The 18,680-nt window shown below is 35.8% G+C and overlaps 1 protein-coding gene across 3 annotated transcripts in view; it reads right to left on the bottom strand.

The window, feature by feature from the left end:
- The window catches only part of LOC138701556 (steroidogenic acute regulatory protein, mitochondrial-like), a 29,750-nt gene extending 17,410 nt beyond the window's left edge, over positions 1 to 12,340 (bottom strand). Inside the window, exons 1-2 of one of the 3 annotated variants that reach the window (XM_069828599.1) lie at positions 12,168 to 12,340; positions 8,127 to 8,540 (exon numbers count right to left, since the gene is read on the bottom strand). The gene's annotated coding sequence lies outside the window, so the exon portion shown is untranslated. The remainder of the gene's footprint in view (positions 1 to 8,126; positions 8,541 to 12,167) is intronic. The other 2 variants (XM_069828575.1, XM_069828590.1) reach the window with 2 other exon arrangements.
- Positions 12,341 to 18,680: the final 6,340 nt, after the last annotated feature.

Here is an 18,680-nt window from a genome sequence, read left to right as displayed (position 1 = left end):
TAAATAGGTAATAAATAACAAAAATTCCAGCTCTTCGGCAGGGAGAGACCCACACTATTCTCTCCCCTTATGTCTTAGTTTATGACTTAAGCGAGGATGTTGTACTATTGTACTTCGTAGTACAGTAATGAATCTGGGCCAATGTTATGTATTTCGGGAAAATATAAACAGAAACAAATGCGAGAAATAATGCTGGTGTAGCTAATTCATTGTTAGTGTCCTTTTTCGAGAAGAAATAATATTGAAAGAAAGGACGTTTTAAATAAAGAGAGAGCCTACCGAGATACCTACGACATTGCTGACAATCTTTCTGACAGATAATCTTAAAACGTGAGTTTCTATTGCATCCTGGTATGGGCAACATAAATAGTTAAGTGGTAATGTGGTGCAAAATAAACGTTTCTGTTGGCCTTGTTTGTTGCTGTTAAAGGAAAAAAAATTAAAAAAAAAGAAAGAAAGGGAAATTTCAACAAATAATAATGGGCTGCTTCATCACACTGAAACAATCACTGAAACTCACAGTATAACAGCTTATTTGGTGAGTGAAATTATTACTTGTCATTAATAATAATAATAATAATAATAATATAATAACAATAATAATTAATATAATGAATAAACATTTCCTATCGGAGGCACTTAAACTAGTTGCATCTGGCCTCACCGAGGATTTCGATCACCGGCCGCTACTGAGTCAAATACGTAATATAGACATTCATATGGTCCCTAAGGCTTAATATATATAATGAGTAATATAAATAATCAGTAATCACTTATAAGCTCTAGATCGCCTATACTGTTTGTTCAGGACGAGTCTGTCTATATTAGGATGAATACTATTACTGCATAAACGTAAAACAATTACGAGATGATAGGCTGTTAGACGTGTACGCGCAATATTTTCATCAGAATTATTTCAGGGGAAATTGTTCCAAGGCATATGTGGATTCAAAGGTTGCCGGAATTTTAGCTGCGAAATTACGTAAGTTAAGAGACTTGTCATTAGGTAATAACTCATATAATTCCTTGCCGGTTCTACCTGACATTTTAGAGAGGGTATGACTCGCCTGAATGTTTGAAATGCGAAAAATTAATCGGACTGAATTTTCAACTTCTAGTGATTGTGTGTTGACTTTCCCATTAAAAAATATTCTTGTAGATTCTTGAAAACTTTTCTCTATTTCAACATGCACAACAAATTAAACTAAAATAACACATTACATAACTATTTTATTAATATAAACCATTTTTACAATACTATTTTAAACCCTTACCTATAAGTTTATGTTTCCCAAAATGTTTCTTATGTTCAAGATCGAAGTTCCGTCTGATGTAATGTTCTGTATAAATCTCAACTGAACAGTTGAGGCTTTGAGCTTTATCTTTATTCGTAATAACAAAATAGTCTTGTTATCATCTTTCTTGGAAATTAAAACGAAACCTACAATTTATTCGCCATATTCCACCACTTTAAACACCCCTGATTAGAACGTTAAGGTACCGAGTTCAACCTCTGCTTACGTTACGTACACGCAGACAGGTAGAATACATATTTGTAAAGGGAGAAATGAAGGGGTGGTGTATACAGTGTCCGCGCGGGAACTCGGTGCCCATGCCTGGTCTCCAGCCCTATGCCATTTATGAAAATACTCTTAGATCTTCATTTTCAAACTTGGAAACTATGTAGTAGAGCCACGTTTTAAAGTCGATATAATGGCAGGGCATTGCGTCTTTAACCCTTTACAGCACAAATTAATTTTTTATGTTTTTTATTTCATGGATCATAACAAAACTTCGATCAATTTTTTTCAACATTTTAACTCTGCACACAATTTCAAAACACACATGTATGTAGTTCTATGTATACTCAAGAGGTGGTTCCTTGGTGGAATATCTGTGCCATAAAATTTAGGAAGAAAGAAAATGGTGGTTCTTCTGAACAACCACTATGCTGCAAAGGGTTAAGGGCTACAGCGACTTAGCCTCGCGGACGTGAAAGTTAAGAATTTTCACATTATTTATGTTCTAGACGATTAATTTAATGAGACCATATTTATATCTGAGTACCATTATCCTAAAGTAATTAATGACACGCGAAAATTCAAGTATGATGCAGTGGCGGCTCGTGCCTCGACTAGTAAGTAAAGAAAACTTACAGGCATAAAAAACATAACTACTTTGTTTAAAAATGAAATAGACTAAATTAGTAAGTCAGTCATACATAACTCACCTCTTTTTTATTATTATTATTTTTTTTTTCTTTTTTTTTTTTTTTGCATATTAGGTCGATCTTTCTATCCATTAAGACATCAAACCTGTCGATAATGTCAATGTAAAACTGGTGATGTTCAGTAAGTTCAGCTAAGAGTTCCTTTTGGATTGCAATGTTGGACAAAGGCGAAAGTCCACTCTTTGATACCTTGTTTCTTACAGAAGCTTTTATTCTTCGTAAGTAAGAAAAACTTCTTTTCACTTATGTACTATTCCAGGGAATCGTTACAGCAAGAGAGAATAACTTGTAAGATTCCTCGAATACGTTTCAGGTCAGTTTGTCCACTTTATATAGTCTGGAGTCATATATTCCATCTTCATTTGGTACACAGACATTTCGTCCACTATTTTTTGTCCATAAAAGAATCGTCCACTTTCATTATTATCCATTAATATCTAAGGTCCACAAATATTTTATCCATTTTCTTTGATCAACATTTTTTGTCAATTTTTTCTAAAGTCCATTTGAAATTTTGTCCATGCAACTAAATACAAGACAAGTTGAATTGCTGTTAATAGAAAACAATTTCATCATTATTAATGTGCTTTCTTATGGTTTCCATAGTAATGAAATCCAATTTAAATGTGCCAGAGCTCTTAATGAGGAATCAAATTTATACAGTACAATTTCAAAGGCGTTATAATGGCATACTTACTTCCTTCGTCTGAATGCAAGAATAAAATAGTTATAACAATCACATACTATATCAGTTTCACTCTTTCAGAAGAAATGAAAATCGAACGTATTGGCGGAGCGAAAATCGTGATATATGCAATGTCCGTTGTGTCACAAATAGGAATATACATGTTCACATCTGTATGTATTTAAGAAAGGTGAGCACACACATATTCGGAATAGAGCTGAACTTGATGCGAAAAACGCCGTGGCAGAAAAAAGAAAAGAAGGGCCGAATAACACCCAAATGAATCTTCCACAGCCGTACAAGGGAAGCAATTCAGGCCATTGAAGATCAGGAAATACTACTGAATTTACCAGAAATAAATGCATTATTACGTACTGTCAACAGAGCACAAAATGTGTTCGATTTATATTTGCGTTTCGTGAGCTATCTACAGATTAAACTTGTACAATACCGAAGAGAGGGCTGAAGAGGAACTATAAAAATAATTAATACCGGTATGTTATTTAAATGTTTCCTTGTTTGCTTTCAAAATCAGATTTATAGTTAATTTCATTGTATATAACTGAAATTAAATAGTCTAATATAGTTCTGTATATTACACAACGAACCGTAAATATTGCGAACTAAAAAAATATGAACTAAAAATATATAAAATGGCCAAAAATGTTTGAGGACTTTTCAGTATGGTGGACGAAATCATGAAATGGACGATTTTGATAAGTTGACGTAATTAGGTGGTCAAAATTGTTATGGACATAAAATTAATGTGGACTAAAATCTCAACTGGATGAACATTTATGGTGGACGTAAATACTGTGGACGAAATGTTACTGCACAATCAGTCTGAGAATCCTCCAATACATCTTGATTTTCTTAGAGAGAGTGCAGTATTTCTTCAGGAGTAAAATCTCTGTAATTTTGATCTGCATAAGGAAGATACAGTTCATTTTTCAGGCGTTGGAACGCACCATATGTTTGTGGATAGCACTGATATAACTGCTGTAAGGGCTTAGATGGAAAATTAGTGGAGTGATCTTGACATTTGGAGACTCCACAAGACATAGGAACTGCAATTTATTACAATTTTGAAATCGAACAGTCATTTGCTGCAGAATGTTATCGAGAATTTCAAAATAAAAGATCCGACAATTATTATGGAAAACATTATTTTCTGACTGTATTCTTCCCGCAGTCACACTATTGAACTTGGTAGCATTTTAAAACAATGTTATGAAATAGTGATCATCTCTTCTACTCTTTAGAATATCCTTCTATTGTTTTCAATTTATCAGTAAATAGGCCTTTAGAATTGAGATCAAAATTCTGGATCACACTAACAGGTTACATTATATCTAACACATTATTGTAGGTTAATACAGAGTTGTTTCCGATCTGTGATAACGAATTTGAATGACGTCATATGCGCCAGGAAATCACACCGACAGCTGAATTGCGGCGAGAGGTGACAGACCAGTAGTGAGTGATTTCATAATCAGAGTGCACGGTGTATCACAGTAGCAATGCCCAAGAAAATCGAGTCTTTTTGGTAGGGGTACACAACTCTTTCCGATGCCAAGTACAGTTACGTGAAAATCATAGGAGCCAGCAAAAAACGTGGTTTCGTTATTTCCAAGAAAGGCATCTTGTGTGTACCTAATAAGACTGTCAAAGCTCGGATGGGATTAATTCCAGAGTGGAAAAAGCAAGCAAATCCATCCCCCGTCACAAGTCGCCGCACCCCACGAGATGATACAAATTAATTCCATTCGAGCTTTACTAATCTTATTAAGTATACAGAAGATGCCTTTCTTGGAAATAACGAAACCTCGTTTATTGCACGCTTCTTTTATTTTCACTTAACTGTACTTGGAATCGGAAAGGATTGTTATGTAACCCCCCCCCCCAAAAGGCTCGATTTTCTTGGGAATTTCTGCTGTGAGTCGCCGTGCATTCTGACTATGAAAGCACTCACTACTGGTCTGTCACCTCGCGCCACAGTTCAGCTGTCGTGTGACTCCTGACGCACATGATGTCATTCAAATTCGTTATCAGAGATCGGAAACAACCCTGTATAAATATGTTACCATTTATTATAATACCAATGAATCAACCAATGACGTAACAAACTGTATAATCCCGAATCTCATCATCTTGAATGCAACTTTGGAATTTAAAATGAAAAGGTCATGTGACAGCTCTAAATTCTGTCAGATTTACGAGAAAATCAGTGGTGAATCTATTTTGAAATATCTTTAATCATAGTTCTCATATGAAAGCTTAATAATTATAATAATATATAAAACAAATCTTTATAAATTATATTCAAAATAATGTCCATTTTCGGCAATGCACAATCTTAGATATTTCCCCGCACAGAATAAGCTCAAGCACCTCAGGAGTGACATTACAACAAGCGTCAATGATGCGGTCTTTGAAATATTGTGAATTTTCTTTGTATAAACCAAACTCTTGACATATTTCCAAAGAAAGAAATCAGGCGGTGTTAAGTCTGGAGATCTAACTGTCCAAGAAACTGTTTACTTACATAGTTTTATACAGGAATATTGTAATGAGGCGTTTACCATTCTGTTAAAAAATCTAGACAATTCTCTTTTTTTTATTTATAAAAGCTTGAAAAATGCCTTCTTGCAACATGTTCAATTAAATATTGGCGTTCAATTTTTTATTAATTTATGACGGTCCAACAATGAAGGCATTTCAAATTCCATACCAAACTATTACTTCCTAGCACCTTGCATTTTATAGGCTATAAAAGTTTCCTTTATCAGTAGACACTATCTTCGCTGCAAACGTCGGGTTGCCATATATTTGCAGTATACCCCACTGACAAAATTCAACTCGTCTGTCAGGATAATTTTCATTCAGGTTTTGAAACATTTTAATTTTGCAAGGAAGCCCTTTGTTTTGATGAAGTTTGACGCATTATATTCCCTGATGTCGAATGTTTTCTTTGGGTTATTTGCAACTGCAACCGATATCAAGATTGAAGACTGTCCATGTGCTACTTTTCTCGAACGTTCACTTCTCTTTTTATCAATACATTTCCGTATCACGAAATTTCTTGATAACTTCCGTCAAAGTGCTATCTATGGATTATAGGGGCACGTTCACTGTGGCGACGCGTTGATATCTTTCACATCTTTTATCTGTTACAATTCTTTCCTCTGTTTACAATGTCGTTACAAAAATAATGAAAACCCATGGCTCTTATTAGAAGATTAGTTAATAAATGCTTTATAAAAGTACAAGAATATAGGGCCTACTAACAAACAAAACGCTCTAAACATCCATGGCTTATTACTAGAGACCGGAACAATATGAAGACTATTTTGCCAAAATTTATCTTGGCAAGGTATAGAAATATGCAATAAATATCTTAATTCTAAAATATTCTCGTTCCTAAACCATTTGGAGGAATTTTACACCATTATTTACAAAATAAGCTTTTATAAATTAATAGTTTTTACTGTATTTAATATGCTACCAAATTAATTATGATACAGTATTTATTTTATTTTAACAGTTTCTCAGCAACATGAACTCCTAACCTGAATTCAAGGACTAGTTACCACCAACTCAATTTTGTATATTATAGATCTTTTATTAATTTGCCCTACAGAATAATATCTGTAATATTGACAATTAATATTTGAGGAGAAAAATTCGTTCCGGCGCCGGGGATCGAACCCGGGTCCTTGGTTCTACGTACCAAGCGCCCTGACCACTGGCCTACGCCGAATTCAATCCACAGTACCGGACCGAATCGAATCCTCCTCCTTCAATGTTTCCCTTTGTGGCCTGACTCCAAGTTAGGCATATATGTTGACGTATATGTCCAATGTCAACTGCCATTATGAGTGCGCTCCTAATATAATGGCAGTTGACATTGGACATATACGTCAACATATATGCCTAATTTGGAGTCAGGCCACAAAGGGAAACATTGAAGGAGGAGGATTCGATTCGGTCCGGTGCTGTGGATTGAATTCGGCGTAGCCCAGTGGTCAGGGCGCTTGGTACGTAGAACCAAGGACCCGGGTTCGATCCCCGGCGCCGGAACGAATTTTTCTCCTCAAATATTAATTGTCAATTTTGTATACTGAAGAAAAGCAAAATAAAACAGTTCCTACATAGGCAGAATTCAACATAGATTATAGTACAGCGACATAAGTAACTTTTCTATATTTTCAGTCAGCATTGTTTTGTACGATGAAAAACTCATGAAGTTTCAAAAAGAGGAGATTGATGATTGAAGTCTGTTTTTAAACATTAATTTACATTTATAAAAGTAGGCACAGAAATAATGAAAAGACTTTCACTGGATTCGAAAGAATGGGCAAAAGTGGGGTAGGAACCACTTATTTTGTTTTCTCTAATTTATTGACGCTATGAGTTCAATGACATTAAAGAGCAATTTGGAGATTTTACTTTCTCTTGGGAATCCCGGAATGTTGGTGGAATGGATTGGATTTTTTAAGTGTTTTCTGAAGAAACATACCGGTACCTATTGCCTCTTTAAAATGTCTGAAAAACCCCGGTTCATTGGTAGTAATAGAAATGTTAATGGAGGGGGAAATCTTTCAAATTATGAAAAAATATTAAGTTGTTTATGAAATATGAAAATTTTGCCAAAATATTATGAATTATCAAAAATTTGTTGGGATTCATTTCCTTCTACATAACGTGAATCGTGAATATCCTTGTTCCCATAATGCTAGTAGGAATAGTTTAGGATATGGATTTCATATTTTGCCTGTCTCTACTTATTACAAATGAAGTGGAATAAAATTTTAGGGAAATCGTAATGTACGATACTACGTACGATAATTAAAATTGGCATATTTTGTAACTAATTCGTCCATTGGTTTTCTCTTAAAATTTCAAACAATTTAGAGTGGTCGCATGACCTCTTTTCCATTTTAAATTTCAAAGTTTTATTCAAAACAGCGGTTTTCGAGGTAACAGAGATTTAGATCTATGTCTAGCATTGATTAATTCATTGATATTATTATAAATGATGGCCATTGTATATTGTAACTCACTGCAAAGTATCATAGATATACATTAGGGTGATTCCAGACTTTTGACTCAAACTATATAATCGAGTTATTGTTCGATCGCTTTTATTCAGCCAATCTTCATTGACGAATATTGATGACAACGGACTAAAAAATATTCTTAAGTACATACCTTCAAACTATTGTAGCCTTTTCTTCTAGTAGTTTTTATGAGTTCGGAGAACACAGATATGACACACTAAACATTAATTATTAGCTCAGGATTTTAAAATGTCTTGACGTCTGAAGTTTGCTTGAATACAAGTGACACTGAAATATTGCGATGACTACAACTCTTGCATAACTTTCAAGGCACTTTGGCTTGTCAGAGTCTCAATTTCACTTCTCTTGATTAGATAAACAAATCGTGTCGTGCAACGACTTCTTAAGATCAAGCACGACAAACAGTCTGGGCGAAAGAATACTGCTGCGTTCAAATTCCAGGAGTGATCAGATTCAGGTTTAGAGGGAATATATTCTGACACGATAACCATCGTCACTCATAAGCTAGAATACTGTTCTTGACTTGACTTTTTGAAGACTGGACCTGAAATGGATTCAAACTAAGTAAAGATCGATTTTTGGTCCTACAGAATATATCTATTATGGTAACTATGATTATTAGAGAGAAAAATTTGCTCCGGCGCCGGAGATCGAACCCGGGTCCTTGGTTATACGTACCAAGTGCTCTAACCACTGAGCTACGCTGAAGTTCAATCCACAACACCGAAACGAATCCCTCTCCTCTAGTATTTTTCCCTTTGTGGCCTGAGTCCAATTTCGACATATATGTTGACTGCCATTATACAAGGAGAGCACTCAATTGAGTGGCTTGGTGGCCGAGATTCCACAGTAATATGCACTGTTGGGCGAAGAATGTAAATAAAGATTAATTGTTACAATAATAATCATTGCTACCATAACAGATATATTCTGTAGGACCAAAAATTAATCTTTAGTAGCTCAGTTGTTAGAGCACTTCGTACGTAGAACCAAGAACTCGGGTTCAAACCCCGGCTCCGGAGCAAATTTTTCTTATCTAATAATCATGGATTCATACACTTAAGCACGCATTGGCCCATTAATGCGGTCTGTATATGTGCTGATTGTCCAAGTTCAACAGATGATCTGTTTGGCATTCGTGTATCTAACGCTTACAAGTGGGCTATCCTGCCTCAGCCCTTGATAGAGCCAGACCCTATCCGCAGACGGGTAGCCTGATAATAAGCCCCAAACCTTCCTGAATCAGCATCATGAAACCGACGCTGGCAGATGAGTCATCCTGCTTCAGCCTCCCATAGAGTCAGGTTCCATTCGCAGACGGGTAGTCTGATAATAAGCCCCAAGGCCTTTCTGAATCAGCATTGTGAAACCGATGCTGACAGGTGGGCCATTCTGCCTCAGCTCCTGATAGAATTAGGTCCCATCCATAGACGAGTAGCCTGATAGGGACCGGAGCCCCAAGCCCTTCCTATAATAGCATTGGAAGTTCATACTATCCCAAACGCTTCTCTTTAGCCTATTTTTGCTATTGGAAATGATAGATGAAATGAGGGAGAAGTGGAGAGTGTCGGTGGGAATGATAGAGGGAAACGGGAAAAACCCTCTGCAACGTCCGCTTTGTCTACCATAAACCCCATCACTACGTGGCCAGGGATCGAATCCGGGCCACCTGAACTCGAATACTGTCACTCATGTTACTACTTTGCTGTTAAGACTCTAGACAAAATTTTCTAGATGCTAAAATTCATTATTTTAACACTAGACCTAAATAATTTGTTAATTTTCATATAGAATACAACAGCTGGTTTCCTTACATAATGCAATAGTGCTCTTGTCTGTAAGTGCACGTTGATGAACCTCCAGTTAATTCCATGAAACTGAGATTTAGAAACTCTGGTACGCTCCATTTTTCGTATTAGGTAGAATATTTATCTCAACACTTCCTATTATCGTTAAGTTATGAACGACTTCTAGGGATCTCTGAACTTGGTGACAGCGCAAAATTGAAGTAGCCAATTAGAATGAGAATTCGTAAATAGGATATGCTAAATATATTATCACGACGAATAATTTCATGAGCAAAGTAAGATGGAGAATTCTCAGAGTTCGAGTACAATTGAATGCTACTGTCCATGGAGGCTTTCTGGACCCGGTGTGGCTTGTTGAAGTGTAACAAATGCTGGATCGTCTTTTAATTGAATTGTTACGGAAATATGTTGCTCTATTAATCACACTGGTGCTGTGTAGACGTACCACATTCCATGATGCACCAAGCACATTACTCCAGCGACAAAGTGTTATGGATATAAAACTGATTAGAAAGAGGAAAAGGAATTGACTGGGTCACTGGTTGATAATAAACTGCCTCCTGAAGGATGCACTGGAAGGAATGGTAAACGGGAGAAGAGTTCGGTGCAGAATAAGATATCAGATGATAGACGACATTAAGATATATGGATCATATGAGGAGACAAAAAGAAAGGCAGAAAATAGGAAAGACTGGAGAATGCTGGGTTTGCAGTGAAAGATATGATTTGGGCAGAACACTATGAAAATGAATGAATGACGTCCATCCTAGAGGAGGATGCTTGGGTGAGTGACAAAAGTCCAGTAGCCTTCATTGGGAAGAAAAAACTTTCACTAATTTCATAAAGTCTTGAAAATGATCAATAATACTGAAACAGTGCGACATTTGCAGCAGGATTATTGCATAACAGTACAGACAACTTAATAGGTAGACCTATATTTGACAATATCAGCGAATGTGTGAGCTCATTTGACAACTTTACTTTCATTTATTAGTTCACTAGTCTTGAACTGAAGGATTAGGCTTTTGCAGTGGAGATAATTTTTAACGAAATTAAACAATTACAAACAAAGGGCTCTCTGGCGCAAGGCTATAGTCTAACCCAGTCCTGCACAAGGTTTGCGCTCTCCGAGTCGACTCACAGCTCGAGAGCGGAATGCAGATATTGGCTGCGCTCTGTATAAGGGTGGACTGGAAGAAGGGGTGATCTCGTACAAAATGTACACAAAAGTATTAGTGCGAGTGTTCATGTAATGAATTCCCGTTCAATGTTTACAAAACTATCTTGGACTATTATTAATTAATAAAGAAATATTTATTTTACAGAAATAATAGAAACTCTATAGCTACTTAAATATACAATATCATTTTGTTATATTTTTATTTATCAGTACATCAAAACGGGGTTTTATGCTGTTGGCAGCTAAAAGGACAGTACTGATCGTAATTAAACATCAGTTACAGATGTTCGATGTCTGCCTTTATTAAAGTTGATAGTAGAAAACAGTTGCTCACAAATATAAATGCTGAGCCAAACATAGTAATCATTTTCACAGCTAGCTTGTGTAGTCGTTGATATTATTACTGAGGTTTAGTCTTGTAAACCTCAATCAGACTATTAGTATTATTCAAACGGTCTTTAGTTCTTAGGTCACATTGAAGATCAATAAGTTCAAACCGTAAATCGTATAACACTGTTTCAACTGCTGTTGAAGGAATTTATTATAACTTTAAACTTCTTTCCAATTAAGACAAGATCTTGGAACCTAGAATTAAATTTATTTTGAATTTCAATTAATATTTGCATATAATCGTTTACCATGGCTTCATCAAGAGCAGTTTCTATCATTGGAAAGTGAGCCATATTACCTTCCCGAAACTGACTTACGAAAAGTGTAAGTTTACGACTGAAATCCCGTAATTTATTCAACATGTCAACAATGAGCTGGCCTTTTCCCTGAAGAGAGATATTTAAATTGTTGAAGATTAATCAATTCTAACGTACCCTACCTCATGTAATAATGCAACTTTCAACTCCTGAACCTTTTTACTGTGATCTTCACCAACAAAACAATCGTATCTCTATGTGTGGACTAGTAATGACGCATTATGTTTTTTTTTTTTTCTTTCAAACTTTTGTGGCAGATAAGGCACTGATATTGACTCCAGCTGCTGCGAAAAAATAAGCATTTTCCCATGCAATATTGAAAGAATTTGCCTGATGATCACTTTTCCGCGTTTTAGATTCCTCCATTATGTAGCTGTAGATAGGCAAAGTGAAATAGCTACTGACAACACACACTACAACAGATAGCTGCTTGAATTATCCTCTACCTATAGCAGGCCTACGTTATTCCGACGTACCTTTCCGGCGAGCTGTTAGACGACTCTCCCGCTCGATGAGCGCCGTTTGTGCATGCCTGGTCTAAAACTAAAGCAAATAAAAAACAGACATATTCATTTCTTGAGAAAGGAAATACTGTACACTTCTCTGCTGGGAATTAAAACTCGGACTTCTTTAATGCGTAATCTACCAGAAACACTAACGTATCGCCGTATAAGACTTGCAGTTAGGAATTACTGAAAACTATTAGTATTTCTTAATTACAGCGATAGAGATAAATTAATGTAATTTTCCAATTCTGTCTGTATTACTTGACCGATAAGTCAATCTGTTCTTTTTAGTGTTATGTTCATTTGAATGAAAAACATACAATTAATTATATTGCATGTATATTAAGGAAGATAATATTACATTATCAAGGAAGACAAGTGTATTTGCACTCAGATTATCTTGCTAAGTACGCCTGCACTCTCTCGGACATACAGCCATGGATACAAGATCCGAGGTCATGCTGATTAAGTGTTTGATATGATAAAGTGAAGCATCTGTAAACACTCCTGCGTTTTTACCTCTGGCAATTTTAAAAGCTACATGTTTTCTAGTAATAATAATAATAATAATAATAATCATCATCATCATCATCATCATAATCATAATCATCTTACATCGAATTCTTGTTCTATTCCAAGTAGGAATGTATAAATAAATTCTTCCCAAAGTTGATTTTCTTTCTTTTGCTTGAGTTTATCCACGGCAGCGTATCAGTTCACTTTCAAAAATTGTGCATGACCGCTGATTATTCAAAGGTCAGGGTAGTGTTGTATACATATTTGTGAACTTTAGTTACGAATATGGCTTCTGTTCGTGAAAACATATTATTATTATTATTATTATTATTATTATTATTATTATTATTATTATTATTATTATTATTATTATTATTATTATTATTATGTACCGAAGTCCATATGATATTTCCGTGTAGAAATTCTCCGTCATCATATGATGAAAGATGAGTGGAACGGAGAAAAATTTTTTTCCTGCAGCATTATCATATGTACTTCGGTACATCATAATAATATATGATATGCGAAAAATAATCACTTAGTGATTTAAGACGGTGCTTACTCGTCGGATCCCGGCCACTTAGTCACTCATAACGAGTGCACCTCTGCACATGTATGGACATTGTGCCACTGTCATACATCTATGACGCAGTGCATGAGGGTAGGCCACTAGAGGGAACCCAAGAGGTGGAACTTAAACTGAGAGGATTCAATCCGACATCGGGATGGGAATCCGATGTGGCTTAGTGGATAGAGCGTCAGCACGTAGAGCTGAAAACCCGGGTTCAAATCCCGGTGCCGGAGAGAATTTTTTTCCGTTCCACTCATCTTTCATCACATGTTCATGGAAAGTTGGTGAAAGTTTCGGATTTGAATTAAGCGATTGTGAAAAGGTGACGGACAGAAAAACAGTGTTTTGTAAGAAATTTGTAAAATCGTTCAGTTACAGTATAAGCACAAGAGTGCCGTGGTTTATCCCATGTTACAGTAAGTGATATTTCAAGCCATGCTGACCCTGAGCAAAGAGTTCTGTACTGTCCATTCCAAACATCGCTATATTAGAAGTGAACAAGTCTTTCCTCTTTATACGTAGGAAAGAAGTGAAGCGATCTGCATGATCTAAGGATAGTGATAGATCCCAACTTCAGACAAGGAAATATTTCCGAATTTTTTTGGGTTATTGATTTTTATTGATTAAAATTGTAGCGATATAATGTTCAATTGCCTCGAAAGTTGTCCGTTTACACGAAGATTTTTTTTTTTTTTAGATTATTCCTTTTTGCGTAGTTTTATAATAAATTGTACTGATATGGAAGAAAATTTTAGGGAATTGTTAATTAATAATCAAGTTATTTTAATTAGCTTATAAATTTTCCTAAGTTTTATAATGATACTGATTTAATTATAAATACTTCTCAAATTGTTTCTTTCTATTAAGAGGTAATGGAATTGCCTATCTTAATAATGTTAAATTATGTGTTACTTAAGAACGTTTTTCTCAAAATCTATTGAAGCTAGAAATCTGACTCTTTTATAGCTCATGAAAACATATCTTTACTTTATGCTGAAACAGAAGTTCCGCTTATGAAATAGAGCTTCGTATAAATTGCAACAGAAACAACATTTTTTGTTCGGTCAATGAGTAACAATAATTTTGGACGTCTTTAGGTTATATCCCTTGGCAATAAGATTGGAACGTCACAAATACGCTGTAACTTTTATCGCCATCTCATTCATGAGCAAACGAGCTTCGTTCCCTAGCACAGATAGGCATATACGAGGATCATTCCAAAAGAAATGTAAGACTTTTTTTTTTTATTTCAATTTTTGTCCTACAGCTTTTCTATATTAATAGAATGTAGATAATCCTTTAGGAACAAAATGTCACTTTTCCACATAATCTCCGTACCTTTCAATTGCCTTACGCCACCTTGGAACTAGGCCTGTACACCATCACGTTTGAGCCACTGCTTAGCAGCGTTCACGAAGGGATGCCTGCAATTTACCAAAGAGATGGCAATCGCATGGTGCCAAATCAGAGCTGTAAATCTGATGTTTCAATGTTGTCCATCCACGTTTTCTGATCTCATCCGTGATTCTGTGACTGACATGTGGCCGGACGTTGTCGTGTAACAGCAAAACATGCTGCTTCTGCCGGTATGGTTGAACACGATGCAGTCGAACTTGAAGTTTCTTTAGAGTTGCTACATACGCGTCAGAATTAATGGTGGTTCCGTGTGTCATGATGTCGAAAACATAGTAGCCATACCTTTTACTGTCAAAGGTGCAGTTTTGAATTGCTTCTTCTTGGATGAGTTCGCATGATGCTACTCCATTGTTTACTTCTTCGTCTTCGGTTCAAAATGGTGCAACCATGTTTCATCTCCTGTCACATTTCTTAAAAAAAAGTCATCTCCGCCATTCTCTTACTGTTCCAGAAGTTTGTTGCATACAGTTTTTCTGGTTTCTTTATGGACTACTGTCAACTTCCTCTGAGCCCACCTGGTACAAACCTTCTTCAGCCCCAACTGTTTCGATATTCTGCATACTCTTGATTCTTCTATTCCAACTCGGAGTGACAATTCTTTCGCTGTTACGCTTTGTCAGGCAAAACCATGTTGTTAACGCGTTGCACATTGTCAGGAGTTTGTGCAGTGTGCGGTCTGCCGCTGCGAGGAGAATCACGAATATTGGCGTGCCCTCTTTCACCACATAATCTGCTTGCACATTGACTAACTGCACTAAGATCGACAGCGGCATCTTCATACGCCTTTTCAACCTCTTCTGATTGTTTCCTATTGTCTCGTTCTCACAACGCAGGAACTCTATAACGGCGCGTTGCTTTTGACAAATTGGATTTATAAAATTTATTAATTAAATGTATTAATTGATTTATTCTATGGATGTATTTACCAGCAATCCTGAAAACGCGCATTTCAATGAAAACCTCGAAACTTTTTTATCACAATACTTTCTATTAAAAATGACTATCGCATTCCAAAATTAATAATCATTTTATAGACCTATCGAAAGAAAACATTATGGAAGATAATTGGTTTGGTTTGGGCAATTTTAACAGAGAAGCTTTCGTAATTGGAGTAAACTCAAAGTCGTAATTCATAAAAAAAAATATGAATGTTTGTTATTGTGATGACGAAAGTAAAAATCCATTGTCCGTGAAGAATGTCACCTCATTACTGGCGACTGTTCATACAGCTTTCAAACTTTAAATTCACTCCATCATGTCAGTTAGAGATAGAAAAAGAGTTACAAAAAGATTATTTACGATTGTCGCATAGAAAATATTATTTCCCACTACACTTACACCAATAGAATGACATGTAATAGATTATGAAACAAAACGTTGACAAATATAACATAGTAACTTTACTAGATAGATTCAGACGATATGAAACAATTTTTTTCTATCAAATATTCAGAAAATAACTTAGAGAAAGAACAAAATAACAATTTTCTTTCGACTCTGTCATTCTATAACAAAAACAAATTTGTTACCCGTAACGTCTTAATATTTTAACAATTTTTAGCTTTATACACGTATCTCATGAAGTTATTTCCTACTGTATTTACAGCCCCTTTTAAGGTTTCTGCATATCTGAATAATATAGTTAGAGGATAATTAATTTGTTTGTAAACCATAGTGTTCTTATTTAAACAGTTATGTAATATTGCAATAATGTTTTGACTCAAAGAAACAATTATTTGCGTAATCTCATAAAAATGCAGAATTATTATACTTCTGGACAGTAGTATATCGAAATGATACCCGTCCAAATCTTGAATTTAAAATATCGGCATCTTAATCAATTCAAATGAACAAAAAAGGAAATGTAAACTAATGTTAGAAAAATAAATAATTAAATTTAAAAAAATAATAGGCCTATCCTGCGGCAAGATGTGGAAGCTATCAAAACGATAAAAATGTATTGAAAATAAAATAATATACACTGAATATTATCAAGATGAATAGACATGGTGATTGATGATGTTCAATGAAGACTTTAAAATGGTTGATGCAATTGTCTGAAGAGTTTTTTCAGCAACCTTTAATTTTCTGAGGATCTCCAATGTAAATTTGGAAATTGCTCCTCGCGCACCAAACATAAGTCCAGTGTCATTTCAATCTTGAATATTATATTTATGACTGAGATCATCACAGAATGGAAGGTAAATAGCGCGCTTCTCTTCATGTACTTGCTTTGGTTGATCTTCATTAATTTCAAACCTTACTGTTGGGTCAAGAACGAGACCGGTTTTTTTTTTTTATTTCGGTCAATTAGTATGTCAGCACGCCGGTGTATCGATTTTTTTTTTAATGAAGGTGGCTAGTGCGGAAAAGTTGCAACTAGTGGCAGAAAGACTGCAGGAGAAAGAAAATTAAATTTAATCAAAATCTTGTGTCTCCGCATCCATACTGAAGATTCGAATTTATAACGCATACTTGTAAAAATTATTATAACGACAGTCTGCATACCTATACAACTACCCCCCCCCCATCAATCAGATCTTTTAAAAGTTGGCGAAGATAGTACAAGAAGAAGAAAAGCATCTATGAGGTGAGAGAAGAGAAGGATGCTGGCAGTCAGGGTAGCGTCTGCCCAGCAGAAATAGTGTATCATATCAGTGGTTTAGTGGTACATGCAATAGTTCTTATGCATCGTGTTGTCATGATGGAAAAAATAATTCAGTACTCGCTGTACTGCTGACAGTCCTTTGTTCGGTACATAAGGACCGATAAGAGAGTCGCAACTTCCAACCTATAAGGATGTGATAACACATTTTCTTTGGATCAGAGAGTTAAAGACAAACGAACTAGGTGGAAAACACTTTTCAATATAAGATATCGCTCATGTTACTACCGAAAAACTTATCGAGGTTTGAAAAACAGCAAGCCTTCCTACCATCAGGAAACGTAGAGTAGTGGAAAAGATGAAATTGTATCATAGTAAATATCAGAATATTCTGAAGTCGCATTAACGAAGTGGGCCAATCTCAAGGGCGCATGAGCAGGTTTTATTAATAAAAGTTGAAAATTGTTTGATATATGCACTTGTAAGTGCCCAGACCCGGAAAGCCTCTGTGAATGTGAGTTAAGTAGAAAAGTTGCATCGATAGAACTATCCTTTCTAATAGCCCAGAGGAATTAACGAAATATGGTTATTGATAATATCGACATTGTGACGACCAAGACACTATTTAAGAGTGAAGAGAGAAAAGCGAAGAGGCCCATTCGCCATCGATCTGAAGAAGTGCGACTTGGATTCCAAGGAAGAGATAACAGACATCAGTTACAAGCTCTGAGTCTTCGCCTTCGCACCACTTGGAACAGCAATGAAGCAGTGCGGATTCTGACTTCGAATCTAAGCCCCCTGCCGCTCAGGCTCGCTTGCCTCTACCAAAATTATCTTCAGCAGCCTTCAGGACAGGCGCCTCGAGGAGAGATGTGGCTCTAATTGCGATAGCTGTTACAAGACGCGAGAATAATATCTACTAGGAATAAGGGTCTTATAATAGATGATCATGAGAGAAATAAAGATTGGAGATAAAATTCAAAAAGAAGAAACACCTAATAATAAGTTCATTCGAGCGGTATATTTTGTTGGCCGAGAAAGGACAAAGCACAAACACAGGAGAAAAAGGACAGCCGATTATATCGCCAAGAGAAAGAAGAGAAGCATAATTATAACTTTATTAGAAGAACTATATTCCCCTTCCCCTTCCTCTGAACATGGAGACCATATTGGAAATCGAAAAGGAAATCGGCAGACCAGTCCAACGATTAATTTGTCTTCTCCATGGAAATGAGCTTCCACTCCACTATCTCATGAAACATTTCGCTGGTATCACTAAAGGTCCAGGCACACGTTCTGGACAGAGTTACTCCATTGTGAAGCAAAATCAGTGGCGAATTTCAAAGTCATTGAAGTACCCTGGATCAACAAAATT

This window comes from Periplaneta americana, chromosome 1 (genome assembly GCF_040183065.1).
Source record: "Periplaneta americana isolate PAMFEO1 chromosome 1, P.americana_PAMFEO1_priV1, whole genome shotgun sequence".
In the NCBI taxonomy this organism is placed as follows: domain Eukaryota; kingdom Metazoa; phylum Arthropoda; class Insecta; order Blattodea; family Blattidae; genus Periplaneta; species Periplaneta americana.
The sequence above is the reverse complement of the archived record's forward strand: the minus strand, read 5'-3'. Positions and strand labels throughout refer to the sequence as shown.